General features: G+C 36.1%; 1 protein-coding gene across 1 annotated transcript in view; it reads left to right on the top strand.

Annotated features, from left to right (window-relative positions):
• Men-b (NADP-dependent malic enzyme b, mitochondrial) overlaps window positions 1-15,680 on the top strand; it is a 1,138,140-nt gene that overhangs the window by 438,720 nt on the left and 683,740 nt on the right. The window lies entirely within an intron of this gene.

Below are 15,680 nucleotides of genomic sequence, written 5' to 3'. Positions count from 1 at the left end.
CTAAATAATCTTGATTATTACTTTCTGCACACATTTTATCAGATCGAGATTCCTCAGACACAGGCTGTACCACGTCCACAACGTTATCTGAAGAATCTTCATCCTGAATTTCGGTCAACATTTTTTAGAACCATAGTCCAATAGTTCAGGAACCGCCTCCACGTGCAAGCAGGATTTAGAAACAAAAAGTTTCTTTTTCCCATCGTCACCGTTTTCTAAATCAGCATCAGGTTGAAATTCACATTCCTCGAATGTATGAGATTGAGAATTCTTCCCCAACGTATTTTCAGATTTTGCCAAACATGCAGTAATTTTAGTGCATGAAAGGGCACATTCTTCACGCTTTTTAGCTTCTTTCATCAAACAATATTCATGGCCTGATTTTCTTTTCTTTGCTCCTAAGTTTTCTGAATTTCCTTTTTGGCTTTTATCTTCCATTTTTTAACTAGAAAAGGAGAGAAGATTGATTGTCATCATGCGATAATTTTGACATTTTTCGAAGATTTTTATTGTGATAATTTTTGAACTGCTCCAGATTTTGAAATTTTGGGGCGTGGAAAATGTTTTGATTTGAAAACAACTTACAATAAATTTATAAGCTTTAAGTTATGTCATTTTACTCAAATACTCGTGTAAACCAAAAAAAAAAAAAAAAAAAATGGATAAAACAACCAATTTGAAAAATGTTTCAAATGGAAAATTTATTTATAGCTTCTTCCATTGCTAAAGCAGTTCAGAAGTATCACAATAGAAATCCACTGCCAATAAGTAACTGAATAAAATTTCAAATAATTCAAAATAATATTAATTTCAACAATTAATAATGCAATCAAATTTACTTTATTTTTATGTGGGCCCGTTTAATTACTTTAGCTAGGGTGCAGTTATTGTATAAAACTTATTTTATGACATTATAATAATTAGTGTATTAAATAGATGTATTTAACGCTAGCATTGGCAAGGGTGTGGGTTGAGGGGGAAGTTCCGAGATTCAACAAATTTGCCTTTTTTTTTTTAAGAAAAAAAAGAACTTCCCTAACAACCGACAAAAAATCTAAAAATTTTGGTATTGTCAGGCTTCAACACATTGATGATACAGCATACTTGGTTTATTTTTAATGTTTATCTTTTAATAATTATAAATTAAATAATGCTAAAAATGTGTCTTTTTAGTAGTAAAAGGCTATATAGAGAAATATCTAAATGTTACGGAGCTGAGCCCCACTTCCATCTTACCATACTGAAATGTCGCAGGAAGGTGCCTTCGTGCATATAGTATACTATACTAAACTGCTTTTGACCTGTTTAGATATTTTTTTAAAATAAAAAAGATAATAAAACAAATAAGTTATAGTCACTGGCATTGATAAAAAAAAATCGTCTACAACTATATAAATACATATAGCTGGTGACACTTTGATGGAGAACACTAATGGAATAGAACAAAACTTTGTGATGTCTTAGACCCCCGAAGTAACTACAGAACAATATAAAATAGTTAAATAAAACACAATATGAAATAACTGTTAGAACACTGCATCTAATAATGTACACAATTTCTACTGGATACCAAGAGTAGTAACGTTTAAGTCGTATCGTAGGCTGAAAAGGTGGTTAGAAAATTCAAGAAATAATGAATTGATTACTCGGAACATGTGTATTCTACCTCTTACTAATACTTGTTGTTAAGTAAAATAGGTGTAAATAATAACCCAAGTGTACCATTCCGCAAAATAATCACTTGCGCCGCTACATATAGTTCCCAAGTTCCATGAAACACCACTTAAAACCAACAATTACAATACATTTCTCCACTGAAATTATATCATTTCCTAATTTCACTTCTTCTTCTCCAAAAACCCATTATTTCTCCGGTCAAGGGTCAATTTTCTAAAGTTCATTAGCTCGTTCAGCACTTCACCTTTCTTAATCATTAACTAACATGAACCTTTGCACTCCAAATTTGATAAGGTTGTATAGCCACTTATCAGCGAAAATAACAATACTGCATTATACTTAACAATGTACTTACCAAGTAGTATCGAAATCTATTAATATATTAGAAAGTTTCTACATAAGTCAACACATATCATTTTCAAATCATTCTTTGATTCGTGACCACCCTTTAAGCTATTTGATGTACGTACATGTTAATCACAAACAGCATACAGTTTTTGCAGCATTCTCACTTGTCCGAAATCACAGTACAGATTTTGCAAGTATTATATTCTATATACATTCTGTATTTGGGCATCATATAATTTTGTGTATGTATACTTTTTCAATGTGCATATATACGTAAAATAATCTATCTACTATATTATAAATGCCATTGTATGTTTGTATGTATATATGTGTGTTTGAAAGTATGTATGAGTATGTTCCACATCTCCTCCTAGACGGTTCAACCGATTTTGAGCAAACTTGGCATAAATATTCTTTGGTACCAGGTAACCAACACTGTCGGGGTTAGCAACTCCCAACTCTTCCCTTTGCAGAAGGGGAGGGGGTGGAAACTTGAACCTAATGCTATTTAAATGGGGGTTATAACAGTAGGAATGATTTTAATGGTATAGAGAATGAGAAGAATAATTTTAACGAAATTTTGAAAAATATAGCTTATAGTGTGGCATAAAACAACCTTGGTATATAACGTCACTAGTGCCCCTAACGGCGGGAGTGGGAGGGATAGACATGTAAAAATGATCCAAAATGACCGAGATTAGAGACAAATCAATATATTTCGAAGTCGCTGAGATCATTAATGGTACCACCAAAGCCTAAAACAGAAAAGGCAAGGCCGTAGGCCGAGTAAAGACGGGACATGGAGGCGGAGCAGTGGAGATGGGAGGGTTGACATATAAAAATCATCCAAAATGACCGATATAAAAGTCAAGTCTATAAATTTTAGGGTCCCTAAGATCATTATAATGACATTCCCAAAGCCAAAAACAGAAAGAGCGAGGGCGCAGGCCGAGCAAATACTGGGATTTGGGGCGGAGTGTGGGGTTGGTAAGGATGATATGTAAAAATCATCCAAAATGACTGATATTAGAGTCAAATCTATATATTTAGGGGTAAATCTAATATCATTAATAGCATTTCCACGCCGAAAACAGAAAGAGCGAGGCCGCAGGCCGAGCAAATACCGGAGTCTGGGGTGGAGCCCTAGCTGGCCAAAGGCAAGTGAATGTATAAAATAATTATGAAGCTTTGTTTAAAAAAAAAAAAAAAATAAAATTGTTCAGAGAGGAAACTGTGCGCCTTCTCGAGGCTAAGATGGGTCTTAGCCCCTCCCCAGGAGGGCGCAAAGGCACTAATGTGAGGAGGGCGCAGCGGCCATCGGGCCGGTACTTGATATGGCCAGTCCACCCCTGAATGTTTGTCTAGCTTTCAGTAACGGAAAATCAGTATTTTGTACAGGTTTTAATGAATGGAGACGTTTAACACAAAGAATTATTGAACACGAGAATTCAAAATCTCATAGTGACTGTGCAAACTCATTTTTAGGATTCAAAAGGAAAAAGACCGTCGAATGATTGTTGTTTCAAACACAATTGAGTAAAAGACATAAGAAGTACTACAAAGGAGATCAGTTGTCATGGCTATAATTGAAGTCATAAAACTGATTGGGAAACAAGTATTGGCATTAAGGAACAAAACTGAAGTTGCTTACAATTTGAATGATCCTACACTAAATCATGGAAATTTCCTTGCAATACTGTTATTATTAGCCCAGCACAATGATAATCTTTATTCTCACATAAAGAAATTCTATGAAAAAACGAAGAACTACTGTCGAAGAGGAAGGAAAGTGGTAACAGGAAATTCGGAAGGGGAAGCGCTGCTACTTTCTTAAGTAAAACAACTGTGATGAACATTGTTAACTTAATTCACTTGAAATCAAAACAGCAATTGCCAAAGAAGTTAATCAAGCTGGAGTTTTTTCTGTCATGATGGACACGACCCTAGATGTCTCCTCATATGACCAGTGCTCCATAGTGCTTCGGTACGAGTACAATGGATTTGTTCAGGAAAGAGTTATTGCCCTCAAACATGTGATTTCAACAACAGGAGAGAACCTCTTTCAAACCCTCGATCAGTCTTTGGCTAAAGTAAAAATACCTATCGACAAATGTGTGGCAGACGCTTTTGATGGAGCGTCAAATAGAGCGGACTATATAAAGGTGTGAGAGCAAAGCTGAAAGAGATCAATCCGAAACACATTCACATATGGTGCTATTCACATGTGTTGAACTTGGTGATAACTGACAACGTCCAGAGTTTGGGTGTTTGTATATCTTTCTTTGGGCTTCTCCAGGAAATCCAGATATTTTTGAAAGAATTCCAGAAACGACTTGAGGTGTACTTCGAACAATATCCAAGCGTCCGTCTTGAGGCTATTGGGATAACTCGATGGAGAAGTAAAATCAACGCTGCTGTAAACATATTTGGACACTTTCATTACTGGGCACCCGACTCAAAGGATGCCAGACCAAGAAAATCAAAACCAGTATATGTGAAACTCGTAGCAGCTTTCTATTTAAGTGATTGGTAACTCGCAAGAATTCAATTCCAAAGTCAGACATGATGCAATGTCTCTCATTCAAAAGTTGTGCTCCTTTGAGACTATCATTTTATTGATTTTTATTGATTTTATTTATTGATTTATGATGTTTTTATTGATTTTTCAGCATACCACACCTTTATTAGACTACTTGCAAACAAAAAACTTAGACTATGTCCAAGCATGGCGCCTGATATCCTCAACTCAAAATAAGTTGCAAGAAGCTAGGGACCAGTTTGACAAAGTCTACAAAGCAGCAGAACATTTTGAAACAGAATTTAAAATAGTATTGTAGGACTCATTACAGATGTTCCGAGTCTAGAACAAGTTATTGTAGAAACAGAATTGCCTGAGGTAAGATGTAGAAAAAGAAAGAAAATGGCAGGGGAATCAGCTTCTGATGAAGTAATTGAAGACAGTAAATACAGATTTGAAGTAACCGTTTTCAACTGTGTTCTAGACCAAATTTCTAACAGCATGCAGGAATGATTTGCTGAAAATCAAAGCTTATACTTAGATTTATAGAGTGTTTCGATCCTAAGAAGTTCAAGAGTTTAAGTCTGGCTTTGTTGTCACTGAAAAGAATCACTGAATTAATTCCTGATTGTGAAGAGGGAAAACTTAAAGAAGAGCTTCTTTCGTTTTCATCAATGTGGGAAGAGTTTTCAAAATCCCTTTATGAGAACCAAGGAAAGAATCAAGAACCTGTTGAGGTTCGTACGATTGAAGATTTGATTGAAGAGGACAAGTTTTCTGAAGATTTCATGGAGGATGAGGAGGAATATTTAGGGCCGACTGACGATATTGTGGATTTAAGGTCTATAAAATGTGATGGACTGAAGTGCAATTCTTGCTTTAAGTGCGCCTTCGATGTGATTCTGCAGTATAATATATATTCAAGACTCTACACAGAATTATTCAAAGTTTATAAGTATTTCCTTACTTTATCGGCAACACAAGTGTGTAAGTATGTCCTTACACTACCGGCGAGCATTTTAAAAGCTCAAATACATAAAAACAAGACTCCTTTCAAGACTTACAGATGAAAATCTGGAATCATTGTTCTTGATGAATTCTGAAAGAGACATTCAGATCAAAATAGACAACAATCTTATTATTGACAAAATATGTGAGAAAAGCAAGGAGATGCGAAGGCTCCTTCAAGCATAAAGCAGTGACTTTACTTTCATTTTCAAGTTTTGTTTTTGAATTTCTTTTTTCGCTAAGTAGATATATAATTCTAAATTTACTTTTATTAATTTGTAGTAAATGTTTCATGTATACTTTTTATCAACGGTTTTAAAAATAGATGAAAAATAAGTTAATGTTATGAGGAACATGGCTTTAAAAGGACAGAAGTATGAAAAACAGCATAAGCCCCAAACTTAACTCAAATCTTCAGTTATAATTAGGCTGTTAACAAATGTAGCCGAAGAATTTAAACAATTGGTGTGATTTTTGCAGTCTCAGTTAAAGTGTGCAGATTTATATAGCTCTAATATATTTAGTACTCGAAGTCTCTTTGTTAGTTTATGAAAATATTCAATTTGTAAAATTCTATCGTGATTAACTGCAATACCTAAAATACTTAATCTTTTGTTGTTTTTTGTGTACTAATTTTCCGGGGGAAGCCCCCCGAAACTTCCTTTTATTAGGAGGGGGTATTTCATACAAGCGAAAGCCTCGGATGGACGACGCCCTCCCAGAGTATGTGACCGCGCCCTTTTTACATAGCCAGTCCACGCCTGCAAACACTGCAGTACAAACACTGATTTTCACGGTTGTACGACAACCATTGGCGACTGATATTTTCTCCTTCAATAAAAAAATATTTATTGAAAATGATAAGTCTTTTTGAAGTAACTCGTCATCTGATGGGAGCACTGGATGATGAGAAATAAAGAAGCTTAAGTCACTTTTAATTAGAAGTCTGAAGAAGTCAGTCACCAATATTTGGCCTCCCTAAATAATCTTGATTATTACTTTCTGTACACATTTTATCAGATCGAGATTCCTCAGACACAGGCTGTACCACGTCCACAACGTTATCTGAAGAATCTTCATCCTGAATTTCGGTCAACATTTTTTAGAACCATATTCCAATAGTTCAGGAACCGCCTCCACGTGCAAGCAGGATTTAGAAACAGAAAGTTTCTTTTTCCCATCGTCACCGTTTTCTAAATCAGCATCAGGTTGAAATTCACATTCCTCGAATGTATGAGATTGAGAATTCTTCTCCAACGTATTTTCAGATTTTGCCAAACATGCAGTAATTTTAGTGCATGAAAGGGCACATTCTTCACGCTTTTTAGCTTCTTTCATCAAACAATATTCATGGCCTGATTTTCTTTTCTTTGCTCCTAAGTTTTCTGAATTTCCTTTTTGGCTTTTATCTTCCATTTTTTAACTAGAAAAGGAGAGAAGATTGATTGTCATCATGCGATAATTTTGATATTTTTCGAAGATTTTTATTGTGATAATTTTTGAACTGCTCCAGATTTTGAAATTTTGGGGCGTGGAAAATGTTTTGATTTGAAAACAACTTACAATAAATTTATAAGCTTTAAGTTATGTCATTTTACTCAAATACTCGTGTAAACCAAAAAAAAAAAAAAAAAAAAAAAAAAATGGATAAAACAACCAATTTGAAAAATGTTTCAAATGGAAAATTTATTTATAGCTTCTTCCATTGCTAAAGCAGTTCAGAAGTATCACAATAGAAATCCACTGCCAATAAGTAACTGAATAAAATTTCAAATAACTCAAAATAATATTAATTTCAACAATTAATAATGCAATCAAATTTACTTTATTTTTATGTGGGCCCGTTTAATTACTTTAGCTAGGGTGCAGTTATTGTATAAAACTTATTTTATGACATTATAATAATTAGTGTATTAAATAGATGTATTTAACGCTAGCATTGGCAAGGGTGTGGGTTGAGGGGGAAGTTCCGAGATTCAACAAATTTGCCTTTTTTTTTTTAAGAAAAAAAAGAACTTCCCTAACAACCGACAAAAAATCTAAAAATTTTGGTATTGTCAGGCTTCAACACATTGATGATACAGCATACTTGGTTTATTTTTAATGTTTATCTTTTAATAATTATAAATTAAATAATGCTAAAAATGTGTCTTTTTAGTAGTAAAAGGCTATATAGAGAAATATCTAAATGTTACGGAGCTGAGCCCCACTTCCATCTTACCATACTGAAATGTCGCAGGAAGGTGCCTTCGTGCATATAGTATACTATACTAAACTGCTTTTGACCTGTTTAGATATTTTTTTAAAATAAAAAAGATAATAAAACAAATAAGTTATAGTCACTGGCATTGATAAAAAAAAAATCGTCTACAACTATATAAATACATATAGCTGGTGACACTTTGATGGAGAACACTAATGGAATAGAACAAAACTTTGTGATGTCTTAGACCCCCGAAGTAACTACAGAACAATATAAAATAGTTAAATAAAACACAATATGAAATAACTGTTAGAACACTGCATCTAATAATGTACACAATTTCTACTGGATACCAAGAGTAGTAACGTTTAAGTCGTATCGTAGGCTGAAAAGGTGGTTAGAAAATTCAAGAAATAATGAATTGATTACTCGGAACATGTGTATTCTACCTCTTACTAATACTTGTTGTTAAGTAAAATAGGTGTAAATAATAACCCAAGTGTACCATTCCGCAAAATAATCACTTGCGCCGCTACATATAGTTCCCAAGTTCCATGAAACACCACTTAAAACCAACAATTACAATACATTTCTCCACTGAAATTATATCATTTCCTAATTTCACTTCTTCTTCTCCACAAACCCATTATTTCTCCGGTCAAGGGTCAATTTTCTAAAGTTCATTAGCTCGTTCAGCACTTCACCTTTCTTAATCATTAACTAACATGAACCTTTGCACTCCAAATTTGATAAGGTTGTATAGCCACTTATCAGCGAAAATAACAATACTGCATTATACTTAACAATGTACTTACCAAGTAGTATCGAAATCTATTAATATATTAGAAAGTTTCTACATAAGTCAACACATATCATTTTCAAATCATTCTTTGATTCGTGACCACCCTTTAAGCTATTTGATGTACGTACATGTTAATCACAAACAGCATACAGTTTTTGCAGCATTCTCACTTGTCCGAAATCACAGTACAGATTTTGCAAGTATTATATTCTATATACATTCTGTATTTGGGCATCATATAATTTTGTGTATGTATACTTTTTCAATGTGCATATATACGTAAAATAATCTATCTACTATATTATAAATGCCATTGTATGTTTGTATGTATATATGTGTGTTTGAAAGTATGTATGAGTATGTTCCACATCTCCTCCTAGACGGTTCAACCGATTTTGAGCAAACTTGGCATAAATATTCTTTGGTACCAGGTAACCAACACTGTCGGGGTTAGCAACTCCCAACTCTTCCCTTTGCAGAAGGGGAGGGGGTGGAAACTTGAACCTAATGCTATTTAAATGGGGGTTATAACAGTAGGAATGATTTTAATGGTATAGAGAATGAGAAGAATAATTTTAACGAAATTTTGAAAAATATAGCTTATAGTGTGGCATAAAACAACCTTGGTATATAACGTCACTAGTGCCCCTAACGGCGGGAGTGGGAGGGATAGACATGTAAAAATGATCCAAAATGACCGAGATTAGAGACAAATCAATATATTTCGAAGTCGCTGAGATCATTAATGGTACCACCAAAGCCTAAAACAGAAAAGGCAAGGACATGGGGGCGGAGCAGTGGAGATGGGAGGGTTGACATATAAAAATCATCCAAAATGACCGATATAAAAGTCAAGTCTATAAATTTTAGGGTCCCTAAGATCATTATAATGACATTCCCAAAGCCAAAAACAGAAAGAGCGAGGGCGCAGGCCGAGCAAATACTGGGATTTGGGGCGGAGTGTGGGGTTGGTAAGGGTGATATGTAAAAATCATCCAAAATGACTGATATTAGAGTCAAATCTATATATTTAGGGGTAAATCTAATATCATTAATAGCATTTCCACGCCGAAAACAGAAAGAGCGAGGCCGCAGGCCGAGCAAATACCGGAGTCTGGGGTGGAGCCCTAGCTGGCCAAAGGCAAGTGAATGTATAAAATAATTATGAAGCTTTGTTAAAAAAAAAAAAAAAAATTGTTCAGAGAGGAAACTGTGCGCCTTCCCGAGGCTAAGATGGGTCTTAGCCCCTCCCCAGGAGGGCGCAAAGGCACTAATGTGAGGAGGGCGCAGCGGCCATCGGGCCGGTACTTGATATGGCCAGTCCACCCCTGGAAGCTCCGATAATGTCGGCGGTGAAATCGACTTCAAATCTATTCAAATCGTAGCTTACACACGCCACCGACATTATCGGCCGATCCTCCGACACGCAGATGCTGTCGGCCAAGCCCCCGATATTGTCGGCGATATGGCCGACACCGATTTTGTCGGGGGCAATGTTTTCTTATGATTGGATGCACATGCGGCCGATAATGTCGGCCGGCCAGTGGGTTAGATGAAGAGAGTGAGTGACCAGGCGCTGTGTATTCTTGTTTCGTTTCTTGTCTTTGGAATTTTGTTGTTTCCATTTTTCTATTACAATTGTATAATAATACTATTATCTTGTCCTAGAAACAACTTCGGAACATATTATTTTTTTACAGTCTATGTTTTGGAATAGCTAATTCTCTTTGTTAAATAAGTATAAAATGTGGGAAGTCTGAAAAGTACTGGTTTCCCTGTAAATAGCTATTATTAAATAGAATATAGGAAATCTAGATAACCAATTTCTTGATTATTTTCCACTCCCATTTTTTTTTTTTTTTTATTTCTGTTCTTCGCTCTCACACACACACACTCTTTGATGGTATATTTTTTAATCTATTAATGCTTTTAAATTTTAATACAATTTAGAAATTAATTTAAGCATAATTTTCAAGGTCTGATACACTGTGAACCAGGCACGTAGCCAAGGGGAGTCCGAGGGTTTCGGACCCCCCTTCGAGACCAGAAATGAAAAAAATTAAGGAAGGATGAAACAAAATGAAATGAGGAAAAGAAGGTTCAGCGTCAAAAATTATTTAAAAAAAAAAAAATACAGGAAGCTTTTGGTTATTCTTTCTTATGAGGAGACTTGTATTACTTGCAATACATGGTGGCGAGGTAAGCGAGATATCCTGGAAGAGTCAGGGAATTTGAAATTTCAAGAAAAGTTACGGAATTCTCAGAATTTCTGCTACTAGTCAGGGAGATGTTAAGCTTCCAAAAGCATAGTGCCGTTGTGTAACAGTGCGGCCATTTTTTAATCATAATTTTTCTTCATCGCATCCTTGCAGTATCAAACATGTTATTTGAAGAACAATTTTCTACTGCTCCTTTAATAACCTGTCATTTGGAACCGACAGTAGTTGACGGAATAATAAAAACAAAAAAAAAAAATATGTGGAAAGAAATTTCTTTTAGAATTTAATTTAACAGAGAAAGGAGTGCAGATAATGTAAAATAGTTTATAAAACATTATTGAGTATGTACTTTTTATAATAGTTGAGGTCATTATGAAAGGAAAATTATTTTTGAATAAACAGAGGAAGGACGTATATATTGTAAAATCTTTTTCAATACTTTTTTTATTATTTTACTCAAGATTTCTTCATAGTTTATTATTAAAATACTTACCAACATATCCTCATTTTATTGTCCTAACAAATAAAGTAGTTTTAGATTGACCGATCTGCTGGGCATTCAGAATTTCATCCCCCCCCCCTGTTACGAAATTCTGACTAAAATAACCAATATACAGGGTGACCGCGTGACTATGTTACAAAATTTAAGGGATGATTCCTGACACGGAAACAAGAAAAAAAGTTCAAATAAACTTTTGTCCAATGTACATAATTTCGGAGCTACAAGGTGCCGAAAGCGTCGGAAAATGACATTCAAAGCTCTATAGCTCGACTATGGTGAATGATAGAGCTAATGCGGCACGGTCACCTCAAAGACACCGAAGCTGCTGTATTCAAAAATGCTTAGGTCGAGATCGTGCAATTCGTGCACAAGGGATTCCCCAAAGGAGCGTAGGGATTCCCGGATAATCTGTCAAGAAAGATTGGTCGAAAAGGATACGGATGAATAGCTGTCCCAACTGCTAGCAATAATGCGTCTGTACTAAGTCGATATCTTGCACAAGCACAAAATGGTGAACAGTTGTATACGCGCCATGTGTGGTTGCATAACGCGCACTAAATAATAGTGGGAAAATATGAAAGGAAAATGTGAATAAATTGGTACAAATGGTAAATACATGATAGTACACTGTCCTGTTCATTGTACGTATAGACGCGTTTAATAAAGGGAATAATCATGAAACGTACTAAAGTGTTGTACAAACATCACACTAACATTGTTTTCTTCCATGTAGTTTTGTCATTGAAAGCAAGTAAAACTAAGGGGAAAAACCGGGGGATATGGGTGCTTTCTTCCAGGCAGAAATCTTATTTTATTTGATGATACGAGCCGAGGATACTTTTTACGAGAGGGGAATTTTTCCGCCATCCCATGTTAATGTGACCACTGCCAGAGAACAACAGTAAAATATCCGTTTCTTATCATTAGCCGTAATATGCGTTACCCGAATATTGAAAAAGAACAAGGAAAAACAATTTATCAGGACGTTTGTTTTAGTCGCTGCTTCCGATGTTTGGAGGACTGATTCCGAGATTTTGTCTAGAATGCTTAACAAGTCGTCATATTGTTATCGTTTAGAAGATATCTTGTCTTCACAGACGGTGTTATCGCCTGAAGTACGCCATAGTTTGCAGGTTCGATCACAAGCATTTGTTCTTCCTTCTGTCGTAGAAAACAATCGAAGGTAAGGAAAGTATAAGACAACCCTTCTAGAAGGCGTTGTGGAAGGTCATTCTTCATGTGGTTTGTTCGTAGCGTACGAGTTCCTTAGTGCAGTTTGAGCTTTGCTTGTTCGAATGTGAGATCAAATGGAGTATTCGATACCAGAACTTGCGGACATAATATTTGTACACGGTCAAGCAAATGGCCACAGTCGAGAAGCTGATAGGTTATATCGACTGAAGTATCCACAAAGAAGACATCGAGCCCATACTACGTTTGCCAATATTTTCAATGCTTACGAGACACGGGGAATTTACGTTTCGTCCAACAATCAACAGTAAGTACCCGGAAAGTAGTACGTGAAAGTGTAGTAGCACAAGATACTGTTTGGAAAGTAGTACACGAGCAACAGTTCCACCCCTATCATCCGCAGAGGGTTCAGGCCTTAAGTCCAACTGACTTTCAACCTCGCGTTCGGTTTTGTGAGTGGTTTCTCCAACGCTCTATAATTGATCCGCAGTTTGCTTCCTACGTGCTTTTCACCGACGAAGTTTGTTTTACAAAAGACGGGATACTTAATAGTCACAATAATCATGTAGCAGACGAAAATCCTTATGCAATTGTGGAAAGGGGTCACCAAGACCGATTCGCCATAAATATGTGGGCGGGTATTATGAGTGATCAGATAATAGGTCCATAATTACTACCACCACGATTAACTACACCAGTGTATACGAGATTCCTGGGAGACATACTTCCAGAGTTATTAGAGGATGTCCCTCTCGGTGTTCGTCAACGGATGTGGTTTCAACATGATGGCGCCCCAGTCCACTTTTCAGCTAGTGCTCCAGAGTACTTGAATCAAACGTTTCGTGACAGATGGATTGGAAGAGGCGATCCTTGTAATTGGCCTGCACGTTCCCCAGATTTGAATCCACTTGATTTTTTCTTGTGGGGTCATGTCAAAACACTTGTCTATGAAACGCCTATAGACAACGCAGAAGAACTATTAGCACGAATATTCGCTGCCTGTGATACTATAAGAACAGCTCCTGGGTTGTTATAGAGGATGCGCCAGAACTTACTGCGACGCTGTAACGCCTGTGCTGAAGTAGAGGGACGCCATGTCCATCACCTATTGCAGGATAATTGGGAGATTTGTCTCGTTTACAGGTAATTGATGATGTTCTTGGCTGCATTCAATCCTGCTGTAAAATGTTGATTGAAGACATTATTCCCATTCTTGTGACTTTTGTTTTTAGGAAACAACCTCTTTTGCATTGTGGTTGTTTCGCTCAGTTTTGATTATTTGTTTTCAATGACAACAATACATGGAAGGATGACTTTAATAGTGTGATCCTTTTACAACATTTTAGTACGTTTCATGACTATTACCTTTTATTAAAAGCGCCTGTTCAATGATAGAACAGCGTAATATCATGTATTTACCATTTGTACCAAATTATTAACATTTTCCTTTCATGTTTTCCACTCTTATTTAGCGCGCGTTATGCAACCACACATAACACGTATAAAACTGTTCGCCATTTTGTGCTTGTGCGAGATATCGACTTAGTACAGACGCATTATTGCTAGCAGTTGGGACAGCTATTCATCCGTATCCTTTTCGACCAATCTTTCTTGACAGATTATCCGGGAATCCCTACGCTCCTTTGGGGAATCCCTTGTGCATGAATTGTACGATCTCGACCTAAGCATTTTTGAATACAGCAGCTTCGGTGTCTTTGACGTGACCATGCCGCATTAGCTCTATCATTCACCATAGTCGAGCTATAGAGCTTTGAATGTCATTTTCCGACGCTTTCGGCACCTTGTAGCTCCGAAATTATGTACATTGGACAAAAGTTTATTTGAACTTTTTTTCTTGTTTCCGTGTCAGGAATCATCCCTTAAATTTTGTAACATAGTCACGCGGTCACCCTGTATGTTCCAGAAAATAGTTTAGAATGATCAAGTCCCTTGTGTGATGACCACAGTATTTCCTGTCGCGAACCCCCGCCACCCCTTTTCCTTCACGAAATCCTGGCTACGTGCCTGTATGAACATAAGCATATGGGAAAATTCCCGATGATTATTATTTCCTTTTTTATTTTCATCAGAATTGTGTGCAGATCACTTTTCCCCGTCCCACTCAATAAGCAATGATTGAATAGAATATTTGTTGACAAGTAGAATTATTATTATTTTGAAACGAAACCAGCATAATCAAACACTCTTTGCAAAGCTCCAAGGAAAAGTGACTCAATTGGCATTTTCTTGATTGCGATCTCAACAACAGGGATGTGACTTCATGTTTCACTTGTTGCAGATTTTTTCTCACTTCCAAAACTATCCCAAATCCCCCATTTTTTAAAAGAATTTGTGGTATGGCAATTAAAAACAAAGACCAAAGCTATGTATCCAAGTTATCCCTCTCCCCTTTGTACCGGGATCTACCCTCTCATAGAGTTCTGCAGTTTAGCTACAGTGACTGGATGAAAAGGTTGTGTATTATTGGAATCTTACCTTTCTAGTTTTGCTTAGATTTTTAGAGATGGCAAGAATTTTTCCATTCGATATTTTAACCCTTATTGAGCTTGTGGAATGTAGACATTGCACATGGGATAACTGACTCTTTCAAGGACAGAATTGAAAAGGAAGAAAAGGAAAAGGCATGGCGAGAAGTTTATGCAAGTATTGCCCAGGATTTTGAGTTCGTGGATAAAAAGAAACGAGAAACTACAGGGATGTATGCAACAGCGCAAATCTGTTTTCAACATTGGGGGGACGGGTAAGATCGTTCCCATATATATATATATATATATATATATATATATATATATATATATATATATATATATAGCGATGTTCAAAATATTTCTGTGGTCGAGAAACATTGCTGTGGAGGATCAGGGGAGCAGAGTTGTCTTCAACATTGGGTGGCGGGCACTTTTGAGGCTTATTCTGAGTGGACATTAATTTCATCTCACTTTCCTTTCTGGCGATCGGACACAATGAAATTTCTTCCCCAAAAAACATATTTCAAATCGGATTATTGGGGGGGGACAATTTCCCCAATTCCAAGATTGGAGGGGACATGTCCCCTTCATGCCCCCGGGATTTGCGTCAGTGTATGTATGGAGCAATGTAAAACAGAACTACTAATTTGAATCTTATCATTTAATCTACTATGACATTAGTGTTAATTGCATGGAAAACAAAATAATATACATACAATATGT

This window comes from Thermobia domestica, chromosome 10, assembly GCF_964235325.1.
Source record: "Thermobia domestica chromosome 10, izTheDome1.hap1.1, whole genome shotgun sequence".
NCBI lineage: Eukaryota > Metazoa > Arthropoda > Insecta > Zygentoma > Lepismatidae > Thermobia > Thermobia domestica.
Note: the sequence above shows the minus strand (reverse complement) of the source record. Positions and strands in the feature narration are given on the sequence as shown.